The sequence below is a fragment of the Aethalodelphis obliquidens genome, unplaced genomic scaffold (assembly GCF_003676395.1).
Source record: "Aethalodelphis obliquidens isolate GAN/ISIS:26980383/991018 unplaced genomic scaffold, ASM367639v1 scaffold87, whole genome shotgun sequence".
NCBI lineage: Eukaryota > Metazoa > Chordata > Mammalia > Artiodactyla > Delphinidae > Aethalodelphis > Aethalodelphis obliquidens.
In genome coordinates, this window is record NW_020838031.1 from 1,999,440 (window position 1) to 2,015,949 (window position 16,510).

Genomic DNA, 16,510 nt, shown 5'->3' on the forward strand with positions numbered 1-16,510 from the left:
ACACACACACACACACACACACACACACACACACACACACACACACACACATATACCACATTTTATGTATCCATTCATCTGTTCATGGACACTTAGCTTGGTTCCATATCTTGGTAATGGTAAATAATTCTGCTATCAACATTGGGTGCTTGTATCTTTTCAAATTACTGTTTTCATTTTTTTCAGATACATACCCAGGAATGGGATTGCTACATTATATGGTAGTTCTATTTTTAGTGTTTTGCGGAACCTCGATACTGTTCTCCACAGTGGCTGCATCAATTTACATTCCCCACAACAGTGTACTAGGGTTCCCTTTTCTCCACATCCTTGCCAACATGTGTTATTTTTTAACTTTTTGACAAGAGCCATTCTGACAAGTATGAGGTGATATCTCATGGTGGTTTTGATTTGCAGTTCTCTGATGATTAGTGATGTTGAGCATCTTTTCATGTGCCTGTCGGCCATCTGTATACCTTTTCTGGAAAAATGTCTACTCAGGTCTTCTGCCCATTTGTTTAATCAGGTTGTTTGTTTTTCTGATACTGAGTTGTATGAGCTGTTTATATATTTTGGATATTAACCCCTTATCATATCATTTGCAAATATTTTCTCCCATTCAGTAGGCTGTCTTTTCATTTTGTCCATGGTTTCCTTTGCTGGGCAAAAGCTTTTAAGTTTAATTAGGTCACATTTGTTTATTTTTGCTTTTGTTTCCTTTGCCTGAGGAGACAGATCCTTAAAAATATTGCTACAGTATCTCTCAAAGAGTGCTCTGCTTATGTTCTCTTCTAGGAGCTTTATGGTTTCCAGTCTTACATTTAGGTCTTTAACCCATTTTGAGGGGTTTTTGTTTTTGTTTTGTATATGGTGTGAGAAGAATGTTCTAATTTCATTCTTTTAGATGTAGCTGTCCAGTTTTCCCAGCATCACTTAACTGAAGAGACAGACTGTCTTTCCTCCATTATATAGTCTTGCCTCCTTTGTCATAGATTAATTGACCATAGGTGCATGGGTTTATTTCTGGGCTTTCTATCCTGTTCCATTGATCTCTATTTCTGTTTTTGTGCCAGTACCATACTGTCTTGATTACTGTAGCTTTGTAGTATAGTCTGAAGTCAGGGAGCCTGATTTCTCCCGCTCTGTTTTTCTTTCTCAAGATTGCTTTGGCTATTCAGGGTCTTTAAGTTTCCATATAAATTTTAGGATTATTTAGTCTAGTTCTGTGAAAAATGTCAGAGGTACTTTGATAGGGACTGCATTAAATCTGTAGATCGCTTTGGGTAGTATGGACATTTTAACCATATTAATTATTTCAATCTATGGACATGGGATATTTTTCCATTTCTTTGTATCATTCAGTTTCCTTCATCAATATCTTATAGTTTTTAGAGTATAGATCTTTCACCTCCTTGGTTAAGTTTATTCCTAGGTATTTTATTATTTTTGCTGCAATTGTAAATGGGATTGTTTTCTTGAATTCTCTTTCTGATAGCTCATTATAATGTATAGGAAAGCAACAGATTTCTGTATATTAATCTTGTATCCTGCAACTTTACTAAATTCACTTATTAGCTCAAAAATTTTTTTGGTGAAGGCTTTAGGGTTTTCTCTATATAGTATCATATCATTTGCAAATAGGGACAGTTTTACTTCTTCCCTTCCAATCTGGATACATTTTATTTCTTTTTCTGGTCTCATTGCTATGGCTAGGACTTCCAATACTATGTTCAAGAAAAGTGGTGAGAGTGGGCATCCTTTTCTTGTTCCTGATTTTAGAGAAAAGGCTTTCAGCTTTTCACTGTTGAGTATGATGTTAGCTGTGGGTTTTTTTGTTTTTCTTGTTTTGCGGTACGTGGGCCTCTCACTGTTGTGGCCTCTCCCGTTGCCGAGCACAGGCTCCGGACGCGCAGGCTCAGCGGCCATGGCTCACGGTCCTAGCCGCTCCACGGCATGTGGGATCTTCCCGGACCGGGGCACGAACCTGTGTCCCCTGCATCGGCAGGCAGACTCTCAACCACTGCGCCACCAGGAAGCCCTAGCTGTGGGTTTTTAATAGAGGACTTTTATTATGTTGAGATATGTTCCCTCTATACCAGCTTTGATGAGAATTTTTATCATGAATGGATGTTGAATTTTGTCAAATGTTTTTTCTGCGTCTATTGAGATAATCATGTGATTTTTATCCTTGCTTTTGTTACTGTGGTGCATCACGTTGATTGATTTGAGGATATTGAACCATCCTTGCATCTCTGGAATAAATCCCACTTGATCATGGTGTATGATCCCTTTTATATATCTGTGAATTTGTTTGCTAATATTCTGTTGAGGATTTTTGCATCTATATTCACCAAAGATATTGACCTGCAATCTTCTTTCTTTGCAGTATCAAAGAGGACTATTCTTAAACCTTAAAATCTAATGGAATTTGCCCTGGTAGGTTTCAGACTTCCTTTGGACTGTCACCCCTTTCTTCCTTCCAGTTTCTCCCTTTTGGAATGTGAATGTCTATCCTATGCCTGCCCCACCACGATACTTTGTTATAGCAGTTCTGACTGGCTAATACACTGTTGCCCTCATGAATCCCCAAAGCCACATGCACAGCTCAGCTTGGCCTCCTGCCAGCTCCAAACCAGATGTCCATAGGGTGCACACATCTGCAGGGACAGCCCTCAGCACTGGACAGGGCCTCTAAGCTCACAGCCCATGATGAGCTCCAAGAGCGCAGGTTCAATCCCCGATTGGGGAACTAAGATCCTGCAAGCCAGTATCCTTAGGGTCAGAGGCCTTTGAGTGACAGAACTTATCATAATGCTAAAGTCGGCGATAAAATGAAGAAGGGTTGCAGAAAGCATTCAAATAGAGACAGTGAGAGCTTCTTGGGGGAAAAGAACGTCTTGATCGGAGCAGGGACCAGAGAATCCAGTTCCATGTGGCCCCTGGGCTCAAGCCTGAGGCCGACGGCTCATTCCTGGACTCCGGGAGAAGGTCTGTGTGTATCTCCGACACCTCTAACCAGCCCTGCTGGATCGGGGACTTAGGTGATAAATAAACTAACATAGGCCCACTTCCATCACCTCCCTCAAAGGGGGAGGAAGTGGAACTGAGAAATGTATTTAAAGAAAGTACATTAGTGCAAGTTCTTCTTTTGGTCTATGCTGATAGCTCAGTCGGTTTCTTTGGTATCAACTCCTTAAGGAAGCATATGGACTTCAGGCCAGTTCTTTGGGGAAGCAGTGAGGATCCGATTGGGACATGGGTCCTCTTTCCGGGTGGCTGCTCTCACAAGCCCTGCAGCCAGAGCTCACCACGTGTCCCTCTGTCCCTGTAATAAACGGGCCTTTACCCCGTGCTCTCAGCTGCAAGGAGCACGTGCGGAAGGGGAGGAGATGCATTCCTGAGGCCCTGGGCATGTTGGCCGAGCCGACCCCTCCCTCCGAGAAACACCCACCGTGTCCTTGCCTTCCTGGGACAGCAGGGCTCCTGAGAGGGCCGGTGGCTCCCACCCAGGGAGGGCCGGAAGCAGAGCTGCCCACGTGATAAGTGCTCTCGTCTGTCAAGTCTCTTTTCATGACGATAGTTTTGGGGAAAGAGCTACTCAGACCATCAGCTTGGGTCCCACATGCCGGACCTGAATTTTATTAGCTGCATCTCTCTCTCTCACTCAATGAAAACTCAGACTTTCCTCCCAACACAGTCTTTCACTGCTGCATCCCTTTACTTTAGCCGAGTCACCCCAAGAGACAGAGGACCCAGACTGCGAGGGATGTCTCCAATAGTTAGAAGCCCAGCGAGGGCCTCCAGCATGCCCGTGGTCACGCCACTGCAGAAGCACCGGATGGCCAGGTCCGTGTCTGCATTCCAGTGGCCAGCGTCTAAAGCCAGCTCTTACACGGAGAGGTTGCCTGGGTGACGGGATTTTAAAAGATCGCGTCACCTCAAACTATCATGACCTGTCAATCTGTCACACCACCAGCAGTATTATCATTAAAATCCGTTGTCCCTCAATGGATATGAGTCTTAGAGAAGGGAGGACCACAGTGATTTTTAACTTGACCATCAACTACTCGCAGACCGAGCTCCCCTGACAACCAGATGACAGCCTCACAGGCAGCGAGAGTGGGCAGACACCCGCAGGGGAGCCAGAACCCCCGTTCAATCACAAGATGGGGCAGTGGGGTTCCTGACAGACGCTGCCTGTGCCCCGATGCCTGGCCCAGGGCTCTTTCTCTGAGTCACCCGTCATCATGGAAATGAAGAGCCCTCACTTCCAGGAGGCTCGTAAAAGCTTCTTCCTAAGACATTTTCTATTAAGGCATTTTCCTGTTAAGAAGACACACGGCTTCTCACCGCACACAAGGCTAAGCCAGATGCCATGCTGGCGTCCAGACTAGTGTGCGGGCTCTGAGGACACGGGCAGGTGAGTTCTGAAGAGGCTGAGGGGACACTGGGCAACGGAAGGCACCTGGAGAGAAATCGAGGCAGAGGTGAGATGCTAGGCAGAGGGCAGCGGGGACACTGCTGCAGGGCAGAGCCCTGGTCACCCCTGCGGACTCAGGACATCCTGGTCTCGCGGCAGCTGAAAAGGACATCGATCTGTGATTGGGCCCGTTGTTCCCAGGAACGTTCACGCCACGAGGCCACGCCCCAACTTGCCTCCTTCCTGCCCTGCACGGACTCGGCTGGCTTCCTCAGAGCACGTGACGTGTGGGTCCTTCCAAGGCACCGTGTGCGGGGAGAGGCTGTGGACGGGGTCTCACAAGAGGCTGTCGTTCACGTAGGAATCCGTGGAGCTCCTCCTGGGAAATTTGGGGGCCAGGGTGACGGAAGAGCTCAGACTTGGCCCGGCAGGGCTGGGTGCCCAGCTCAGTGGTCACTTCCCTGTGCAAAGTGATTTGCCTCACAGGTCACTGTGAGCAAACAGGTGGCCAGTAGAGGAGAGGCGGGCGCCCCTGCCCCTGTCTTCCTCAGCATCCAAGGGGGCCTGCGGAGGGCCGGGGCGGCCACATTCGCCGAGGCCCTTGCTCAGAAGGGAAAGAAACAGCTGTGGGGGCTTCCCAGGTGGCGCAGTGGTTGAGAGTCCGCCTGCCGATGCAGGGGACGCGGGTTCGTGCCCCGGTCCGGGAAGATCCCACATGCCGCGGAGCGGCTGAGCCCGTGAGCCATGGCCGCTGAGGCTGCGCGTCCAGAGCCTGTGCTCCGCTACGGGAGGGGCCACAGCAGTGAGAGGCCCGCGTACCGCAAAAAAAAAATAAACAGCTGTGGACGGCTACCCCAGAGCTGACCCACAGGCCAGAAAGAAAAAGGGGCTGGAAAGTCTAGTTCAGTAAAGGTCAGGCGGCCTGCATAATAATCATCAGTCAGGCTTGTCTGTTATTAACTAAGATACAATTGTGCTAAATACTCTTTGACACAATAATATCAACGGACACCAGCATAGTGCTAGCAGCAGAGTCAGCAAATAACCACCCGAAGATATTGGTCCTAATCCCTGGTGCCTGAGCCACGGGACCAGAGGATGAGCCTCCAGCCCCAGAGGGTGACTCCCAGACCTTGAACCTAATGGAATCTGCCCTGCTGGGTTTCCAAAGGGCTTGGGACTGGTGGCCCCCTTTCCCCTTTCATTTTCCCCCTTTTGGAATGAGAATTTCTGTAGCTGTTATTCTAGGCCTGTCCCACCATTTGTATTTTGGAATAAAGAATTTATCTTCTAGTTTCGTAGGTCCAGAGGTGGAGAGGCAATTTCCCCCAGGGTGGTTCACATCCAGAGTCTTACCGAAACCTGATTTACACGTTGTGCTTTGAGGCTTTTGAGCTGATAGATTTAGATGAGATTTTCAACTTGAATTGATGCTGTAATGGGTTGAGACTTTGAGGGATGTTGGGACGAGGTGAATATATTTTGTAATTGGAATGGACATGAACTTTAGGGGCCAGAGGCTGGACTGCTGTAGGGTGGCTGAATAATGGCCACCCAAAGATATTAGGTGCTAATTCCTGGAGCCTGTAAATGTTACCTCATAAAGAAAAAGGGTCTCGCAGTTGTGATTAATTTAAAGATCTTGATATGGGGAGATGACCCTAGATTGTGCAAGAGGGCCCTAAACCCAATAGCAAATGTCCTTATAAAAGAGAGGCAGGGGAGAGATGCCACTAAGGAGGAGAAGGCAATGTGAAGACAGGCAGAAATTTGTGCTCACAAATGCCTGCAACTTTAAGAAGAGAAATGAAGCCTCTGGGTATGGAGAGATCGGATTCCTGTATGAGGGAAGCTGCGGTGCAGGGAGGATCCGGGACACCTCTGCTTAGAGACGCCCCGAGAAAGGTGCAGCTGAGGGTGTTCTCAAATTTGTTGTTGTGAAAGAAAAAGCATCAGCTCCGGCTTCCTGGGGCTGTATTAACAGACCCCTCCCATCTCCCCACCGCCATCCCACCTCTCCGGGGTCAGGAAGCCCCGCAGACCTCCTCCCCTCGCAGAGCCTGGGGAGAGGGAAGCGCTGGCCGGTGGCTGACCTCCCAGGAGAGTCAGGGGTCAAAGCCCCCCTTTCCACCCTCTGAACTTCCACCAGAAAAGAAAAAAGAAAAGAAAAATAACAGCGGGGGGTTTGCTCAGTGCGAAGCTTTAGCATCACCGGTTGGTGACAGAATCGCGTGTGCAGGTCACTGCTTGGCAGGGGCGAGGGTGCTGGGCGCTGCTGTGTCCCGGGCCCGATCCCCGGGGCCAAGGGCCAGACGCTGTCCCGAGGGGCAGAGGCCTCCCAGGCGCCTCTCGGAGGTTCCTTGGCTCCCGGGCTGCTCAGGACGTGGGGTCAGGTGGTGCGGTCAGAACCGCTGGGCCCCTGTCCCGAGATGCCCGGCGTGAGCCAGCTGACCGGGGTGTGGGGCTGGGGTCCTGTCTCCATGCCCTTCCAGAGCCTCCCGCCCGTCGGCGCTGAGCTAGGGCTCCCGCAGCCCCCCTCCTTTAGGGAAGCAGCTTCCCAGGCCCCCTTACCCCTCGCTATGTGGGGCAGGGGCTCTTACTCTGAACCTTCGCTTCTCTCAACGTAAATTGCATTTTCATTTAGTTATTTTTATTTTGGCTGCACTGGGCCTTAGTTGCCGCAGTCAGGATCTTTCTTAGTTGGGGCGTGCATGTGGGATCTAGTCCCCCGACCAGGGATGGAACCCAGGGCGTTAGGGGCACCGAGTCTTACCCACTAGACCACCAGGGAAGTCCCTAAATTGCATTTTTAAGCAGTCACAACAACCAACCTGGATTTTGTGTTGCCTTGTGTGTTTTCTAAATGGTCTCATACGGTGAAATCCTATTTTCCCAAACTGGCTAAAACGGACTTGAAGCCACATCTTAGTGATGCCGTGTGATAGCTGAGGGTGAGGTCAGGCTGCCTGAGTTCACGCCCTGGCTTCATCACTGACTGGCTGTGTGATTTTTGACCAAGTACATAACCTCTCTGTGCTTCAGTGTCTTCATCTACAGATTAGTGACCATGACAGTGCCTGCTGCTGGGGCTGTTGTTAGTATTAAAAAGAACTAATTTATGTACAGCACTTAATATAGTGTGTGGTACTTAATAAGTGGTATGAAAACAATGTCAGCTGTTATCATTAAAGTTTTCTATAAGCCCTGCAGCACCCAGAAATATACTAGGCACCCAGTGCCTCCACTCAGTAACTATTAATGATTCCGAAAGAACACTTGTGTGAAAGCACCTGCATAACTTTACATAGCGTCTGGTCTCAATTCTCCAGCTACGGATGGTGAAACTGGAGTCTAGGAAGAGTCCAGAGCTTGGGGTCATAGTGGACCTCACCCTCCATCAAGTCTACCCTCGCTTTCTTTGAGAGAAGCCCTTTCGAACCATGCCAGCAGCTCACCATTCAGTGAACAGATTCCCAGCTGCCAGGGTGGCACAACTCACAGCAGATCTTCACATTATCAGAACAAGTTCTCTTACACGGAGCCCAGCTCTGCCCTTAACTCTGACCACTAAGCTTACTGAACTAGTCCATTTGCTCTTGTTCTGACAGCACTTCAAATACTTGACAACTAGGAACTCTTCAAGGGCACTCCTTGAAGTTGTAACTTGAAGTTACACGTCAAGAATAAGTGATTTAGCTAAAAGTTAGGCAACATAGTCAAGGCCCCTCAGCCAGGCTCATGTACCTCCGGAAACAGAGGCTCTGCTCCTGACCCCCAGTCCACACATGCTCCCCAAGGCCTGGGAGTCAGGCTTCATCACTCCTTCCTCCAAAACATACCCCAATTCAGGGGTGGCGCTTCTCTTCCACAGCTACCCCAGACCAAGCCCCTACCTTCTGTGGCCGGCCAGCAGCCCCGAGATGGGCCTCTTTGCATCCATGCTTGCCTTTCTTCAATACTGTCTTTCCCAACATCTGAAGTGATTTGTTAGAAAGAGATCACAAGCGGAAAGATACTCGACCTCAGTAATCACTAGGGAAGTACGAACTGAAACCATAAGAAGACACCACTTCATACCCACTAGGGTGGCTATAATACAAAAGACAATAATAATAAGTGTCGGCAAAGATGTGGAGAAATTGGAACCCTCACACATTGCTGGTGGAAATGTAAAGTGGCAAAGTTGCTTTGGAAAACAGTCTGGCAGGTCCTCAGAAGGTGAGCTATAGAGTTTACCGTATGACCCAACAATTCCACTCCAAGGCATCTTCCCAAAAGAAATGAAAATATATGTCTACATAAAAACGTGTACACAAATGTTCATAGCAGCACTATTCAAAGAGTCAAAGTGAAAACAAGCCAGATGTCCACGAACTGATGAACAGATACATAAGATGTGGGATATACATACATGAGAATAGTATCCAGCCCTAAAGAGGGGTGAAGCGCTGATACGTGGACGAACCTCGCTAACATCACGCTGCGTGAAAGAAGCCAGTCGTAAGCCAGTCGTAAGAGACCACGTATCTGATACGAAATGTCCAGGATAAGCAAATCTACAGAGGCAGAAAGTAGGTTAGTGGTTGCCCAGGGTTAGAGGGTGAGACGGGGTGGGAGAGGGGAGTGTTTGCTAATGGGTAGGGGGTTTCTTTGGGGGATGATGACAGTGTTCTAAAATTCGATTACGGTGGTGACCACACAACCCTATAAATATACTAAAAACCACTGGACTGTATGCTTCAAATGGGGGAATTTGGGGTATCTAAATTACGTCTTCATACAGCTATACACTAAAAGTGAATTTTCGTCGCCATTTATTATTTTATTCGACAGCTTATACGCTTAAGATTAGTGCAACTGACACAACTTACCACACACGTTTTCTCTCTTAAGAAAAAAGAAGAAAGAAAACAATGAGCCATTTCTTTGTGGAGATGGAACTATCCTGCTAGTGGTGGTGGCATCTGGGGGCTGCACACGTGATGTGGCGTCACAGAGCTGTACACACAATTTCTACACGGAGAGAGAATCTAAATCAGGGCTGTGCCTGAGTTAGCAGCACTGCACCAACGCCAGCTTCGTGCTCTAGACGGTGGACGGTTGCCCTCCCCTCACACGGGGCCCAGGGATCCCGAGGCCCCCTGTCTGTGCCCGGACGCTCGTGGTACTGCCGCCGTCCTGCTCTGGCCGCGCAGCTGTCTGCCGGGCCTTCTAGAGCGCGGTGTGTTTCTGTACAGACACACCGCTACTCAAAAGCTCCCAAAGTCTTGCCCTCACACAAGGCAGGGGTGCTTACAGATTCCTTTGCAAATCTGATCAACTCTACAGCCTTCTTTCCAGAAAACAAAAACAAACATATGCATACACAAAACACTATTTTCCTTTACCCTTGGAGCACCTACACCTGCCCTACAGGGGAGCAGAACAAACCCTTCCCTGCCCTGCCGTCCCCACCAGGTCCCTTTCTCAGCGCTCCCTCACCCCACAGTGGCTGTCCAGCGGACATCCCTCCCGGTGGCGCAGCGGGTTCCCCTGAAGCCCCAGCTTCCTCTCAGTCAGCTGCTCTCCCTAGGGCAGGCTTTCAGGTTTCGAGGCACTTTGCACAGAACTCTAACCTGAGTGTGCAAGTGCTCACTGCTTCTGCATCAGGACATCCCCTCCTGGCAGGGCCGCTGCTGTGGAGGATCTGGGTCTCACCGAGGGCTGTCGCTGGCATTTAGGAAATAGTTAAGATCCTTTATTTGTGCAAGGTTCTTCCTTGAATGACTGGTTGAATGTATTGAATGAATGATGGCAGTGAACTAACTTACATTAAACAGTTAATGGAAGACATTATTGTTTTTTACTTTATTTTTTAATATGCTGTTCTTTTTAAAAATTTTTTCTTTATTTTATTTTATTTTTTTGGCTGCGTTGGGTCTTCGTTGCTGCGCACGGGCTTTCTCTAGTTGCGGCGAGCAGGGGCTAAGGTTCGTTGCGGTGTATGGCCTATTCATCGTGGTGGCTTCTCTTGTTGTGGAGCACGGGCTCTAGGCGCACGGGCTTCAGTAGTTGTGGCGCGCGGGCTCAGTAGTTGTGGCTCGTGGGCTCTAGAGCACAGGTTCAGTAGTTGTGATGCACGGACGCCATTGCTCCGCGGCACGTGGGATCTTCCCGGACCAGGGCTCGAACCCGTGTCCCCTGCATTGGCAGGCGGATTCTTAACCACTGCACCACCAGGGAAGCCCAGGACTTTTTATCTTAAATGAGAGACGGTGGGCAGTGAGGTGGGCAGGGGACAGTGCAGGGTCTATGAGATCATAGGGGTGAGGCCCACCCTGCCCACTGCCCACTGCCGGGCTCCTTGGCTAGAGCGTGGTGTCAGCTGTGACTGTCCCTCGGGTACCATCTGCAGGAGCAGAGAACTTGCTTATTCTAACGCACTCCTGCTGAGTGAGCCAATCCTCAGGTAATCAGAGACCCGCGAGGTCCCTGTGTCCACGCTGTTCATTCTCAGTTTGTTTACGCTTGTCCCAAAAGACATCCCGAAAGAAAGGCACCCAGTCCTTCCTGCAACATCCCTGAGGCCGCAGCCCCCATGGATGGCAGGGAAGCCCTGCTGATTCAGCTGCTGGAGCCCAGCACACAGTGGAGACGGGTGGGGAGCATAGCTTCTCCCTGCCAGGTGTCTGGCTGCTGCGTCTTCTGTCTTTACATTTTATCTTATTGTGGTAAGAGCACAGCGGGAGCGCGAGCCTGGAGCTGACGGGTTTGTATGCGTCCAACACGGTGCTGTTGACCACGGCCAACGTGACACAGGATGTCGTACGGCAGATCCTAGCGCCCACTCCTCTCGCCCCCCTGAGACTTTACGCCCCCTGACTGCAATTCGATTTCCCCCCGCCCCAGCCCCAGCAGCCACCGTTCCCCTCCCTGATTCTGTGAATCTGGCTATTTTAGGGACCTTATGTAGGTAGAGTCCTGCCACTAAGGCTAAGGTCCTCAAGGTTCATCCACATTGTCACTCTTGCAGAATATCCTTCTTTTCAAAGACTAACGTTCCATCTTATGTTGACGAAATAAAAATTCTTTTGAAGGCAGGACAAGCGAAAGTTTTAAACATAAAATGCTCTTTCTGTCCGTTTGGGCCCTACCCCTCCTTAGTGTGCATGGCGCATCTGCATTACATGTTAACCACGTCCCTTAGAGGACGCAGGAAAGCCTGCTCGCCAAAAGAGAAAGGCAATTTCCTCCCGGCGCCAGCATAGTAAGTGTTCCGGAGATAACATTCCCTTCTCAATCTTGTAAGGGGTCACAGTGACCCGCTACTCACCTTGCTGGACTATGTACTCTGTCCACATGTTACCGTGATGTGGGATCCTTTGTCTCAAAAATGTACACAACTGTGCTTTGTCCTCAAGGCTTCATGAATGGCTGTCTCCTGGGTTATAATCCTCATGTTGGCTTGAATAAAAACTTCCACTTCTTTCTTAGTTGACCATTGATTCACTTTTCATCCACGATGTATGTTCCACGTTTTCTTTATCCATTCATCTGTCGGTGGACGTCAGGTTGTTTCCACATCTTGGCTGTGGTGAATCGTGCTGCAATCATCCTGGGAGTGCTAATGTCTTTTCAAGATCCTGATTTCAATTCTGTTGGATAAATACCCGGAAATGGAATTGCTGGATCACGTGGCAGTTCTACTTTTAATTTCTCCAAAGAAGACATACAAATAGCCAACAGGTACACGGCGGGCAGGGTGGGAGGGTGAGGGGGGGAGCTAACATTGCAGTCATCAGCAAAATGCAAATCAAAACCACAATGAGACCTCACACCTGTTAGACTGGCTATTATCAAAAAGACAAAGACGGCGAGTGTTGTCAAGGATGTGGAGAAATTGGGAGCCTTGGACGTCTTCTGGGAGGATGCAAAGCGGTGCAGCGGCTGCAGAAACCAGCCTGGAGACTCCTCTGTTTTCTACTTTGGACTCTGGTGGTAGTTGGTCAAGAGAGCACAGTCTTAACACCTAATTAAAGCCTTTTGATTTGACTTGGAGGCAGACCCTCTTCTGAAAGCACCTGGACATCCACCGTCAGCTTTGGGCCCCTGGGTGTCCTCTATCCATCCCCATATTTTGAGCACCTTCTCTTGTGCCCTGAGATGTGCACACATTAGTGAACCTTTTAGTAGCAAATGTCGCCTGTTACCAAAAGGAAGGGTGGGCACTCTGCAAGCAGGGGCGGCTGGTGAAAGACACAGATTTAGAAGAAAGGAACCCCTACAGGGCTGGGGGTGGAGGGACCTAGGAGGCTTCCGAAATCTGTTCCGGCCTCCCAGCTCCTAAGATGTGGACAGGGGCGCCCCCTGCGGCGCCCTGCCCGTTGCCGTCATCCCGCTGCCCACATGCCTTGGACCCGTGGGGTCTCTCGGCTCCCCTAACCCCAGCCTGAGCTGGACTGTGTCTCCACCGGCTTCTGCTGGTGTGTGGCTTGGAAGAAAAAGGGGACACGGGATCCCCCATGAAACCACCCCCCCCCCGGGATCTCATCTTTCAGGGGGTCTAACTTTTCACCTTGGAAAGATCGGCCTCTTCCTGGAACGTGCCCTGCGCGTTCCATCCTTTACTTGGCCTTCCGTTACGGGGGTTGGGGAGGTGGGGGAATGGGGGGTGTGCGTAGCTGCACACCAGGCCCCCGGAGGGCCTGAGGGCAGGAGGCCTGGGACAGAGCTGACCTCCAGTGTCACCGGGTTTGTCACTCAGCCGGCCGAGCTCACGGTCGTTAATGGGGGCAGCAGTGCCTGGGTGTCTACACCCCTCACATCATCAGGGTAACCTTGGGAAGGAAGCCAGGTAGGTATTTTATCCCCAGAAACCGAGGCCCAGAGAGGCAGTGGGCGCGTTCAGGGCGGAGCCTGTGCTCAGCTGGAAGCTCCGAAACCTCAGAGAGCATCCCCCCGGCAGGGGGTCATCCAGCACGGGATCCCCGGGACCCCCGCGGCAGGGCCAGGCTGTACGGGGCCGGCAGGACCTGGGCTTCACAGGAGACACCTTCCCTCTGCCTCCCCCGCCCTGTGGGCCAGTTCTCTCCGCCCCGGACGGCCCGGCCCTGCAGCATCCTGTCCTCCGTTCCCACTCAGCCACTGTCACAATGGTGGGGAGAAGCCTCCTGAGATGCTCCAGGCTGCCCCTCCGAGGCCGCAGGGACACACAGGGGACACGCAGAGAGCTCTGGGCAGCCCTCTGGAAACTTCCAAAGGGTGTCGGGGCCCCACGCTGAACCCACCAGCTCTGCGGGGTCAGACTCTATGTTCTCCTTGGCCTTTTGGGGGTGTGGCCAAAATGGAAGCTGGGAGACTCCCAGTCAGAAGTCAAGGCTCACCTGGCTCACCCAGGGGGGACCCCAGAGGAGGGGACGGTTCTGGAAGCTGAGACCACCCGGAGACCACGGCAGCTTGTTCGAGGGGGCCCGGCCCGCAGCCCTCCCTCCATCTCCCTCCCCTCTCCCCTTCCCACCCTCTTCTTTCTCCCTCCCTCCCTCCCCTCCCCTCCCCACATCCAGGAACCACTTCCTCTTGATAGTGGATCAGCAGTCAAGTAAGCCAGGAAACTGTTAAAGTCGGTTTCCTCTATCATGTGCAGGTGTTTTTTCTAACCCAAATGCAAGAGTGCATTTATATTTTATTAACATTCTTTGAATGCCTACTACATGCAAAACATGACGCTAGCGTCTGCTCCGACACCCTCCGGGGTCCCTGAGTGAGCCTTCCCCGTCCTGCTGGGCTGGTCATCTCCCCCACCGCAGCCTGTCCGGCCTGAGGTCGTGCTCTTCCCCAAGGGCACCGGGCGCTGCTGCTCTAGATCCGCAGCAGCCAACCTCGGCCTGGGATGGGCCCAGCAGCCCTCGCGCCCCCGCACAGCCCGGCTGAAGACGAGGCTGTCGTGGGTCCCTGAAGCTGCTGGGCCGACTCTCCCCTTGGGACTTGCCCCAAACAGACCCTCTCAGCCTAACCTGACCACCTGCTGCCTCAGTGCTCCCCAAACCTGAACCTTCCCGTCTTCTGCAGAACTGGATCTCTTCACAAATACTATACAGGCACTTTTTGGTTTGCTATGTCCTCTCCGCCCTTCGGGAGGGCAGGGGTCTTTGTCTTGTACCCACAAGGGCCTGGACCTAGGAAGCACCCAGCACACATCTGCAGGAGGAATGAACGTGGAATTCAGCACCAAGTTCCCTTCCCACTCCCGCCCCGTGACAGCACGGTTGGAGGTCTATGACTTGTTTGTGGTTCGCTCTCCTCGCTCTGGAGCAATAGAGACCTCGTGTGTCTTTCTTACCTTGGCATCCACGGTGCCTTAGAACCCTGTGGGACCCTAACTCAGCACCTCTATGGAAGGAACGCGCTGTGTCTGCAGCCGCGAGAGCCGCACGAGGTGTCCTCTGCCGCCCTCTGCTGGGCGGACGTGGAGAGGCTCACGGAAGGCGGGCGGATTCTGGGAAGGCAGGGGCTGGACCAAAGACCAGGTGTGAAAACATCGTTTTTCATTCTAACACTCCTGAAAACAAACAAAGCTGCCCACACCTTCCCAGCGCTTGTACAGTCTACAGCAGGACAACAATCCTTCCAGGTTTTAAAATATTCCATCCTGTTGTCTTCATGAATACACTTATCTGGCCGGCCGTCTCAATTTAGGGCTTTGCTTACTTGTGGTCTCTAGACTTTCTGCCTTGGAGGATGGTGACTGTGGATAAAAAAGCCACTGCTACCACCTGGCTTGATGTAGGCTGGCCAAGGTCAGGCTGCTGCTAAGAGCTGGGGCAGCCATGAGAGGTCAGAGCTCACCCCACCTTTTTCCAGTTCCTGGCATGGGGGGAGGGTGACAGGGAAGGTGGGTCAGCCGCTGCCCCCAGCCAGGATCTGCCTAGCAGAGACCCTGTGTCCAGCTGCCAGCAGGGGTGTCCCACCCAGTCCCGCCTCCTGCCCACCAAGAACGCTGCCTCTGGTGCGGGATGTTTAGCAACAGGCAGGGTGTCCCCTGCTTTCGGAGGCGTCCTGTGCCCATGTGGGGCAGCTCTAAGTGCTGGAAAGCGCTTCCCCACTGAGCTGAAGGCTGCCTGCTGGTGATGTCCACTGTATCCCAAGAGGGACTAGGAGACCAGAGACCCCTGGCATGCACCCCTGCCCCGAGTCAGCGCTGCACCACACTCATCACCCCATTTGCACAACTGCCACTCGTAGCATTCAGCTTTGATGTGGACCCACTGTCCTTGCCTCCTGGACCCCTGACTGGTCGATGTCTCCTGCTGAAGGGAGGAGCCAGGACTGGACATGTGGCTTGACTGGTACAGGAGCTGACAAGAGCATCCATCCCACTTTGGATACTGTACTTCTAGTGATGAGTAGTGATAAGGGGACAAAACTTCTGAGTCACATCATACTAAGCCATTATGTTGAAATGGATCAAAGTTACCCCAAAATGCCTCAGTCAAAAACCCCCCAATCCCACAACTCCAGATCTTAAATTCACACCTAAAAATGTATACAACTGTTCTGAGTCCACCTTTTTAATCTACTGAAATCATAGAAACCCCTTCCCCTCCTTCCTTCTGTGTTCTCCTCACAGGAAGGAAGCTCCCAACTGCGAAGCTAGATGCAGTTTTTTCTTTTTAAACAGCTAAGTCTAGGGAAAGAGCTAATTAAAAAAGCTAAAACTCTCATTTGCCCAATTAATCATTTTTTCCACCACTGTTCTACCTAAGCTGTGGCCCTTTCTTAGTGGAGGAAGGTGGGGAAAGAGGTGAGTGCACCACGCTTCCTGGGAGAAAACAGAACCAGGTACAAGTTGCTGGGGGAATGAAAGGAAGAAAAGGTTCGTAACTGCATATGAGTACTGACGAGATGAGAAACTTTCTTCGTGCTTGGTGATGACCTCTTGAATAGCTAAGACCACTTTTTGCCTTGTTGCCCCACAGATGCCACGCTTTCCAAAGACATTTATGTATAAACCGGCAAGTCCTGGTCAGAGGCAGTCTCGTCCCAGCCTTCCGAGATGCTCAGATCCCATCTTTCTGGGTCTGTGTAAGCAGGTGTGTCTGGTGCCTGCGGACG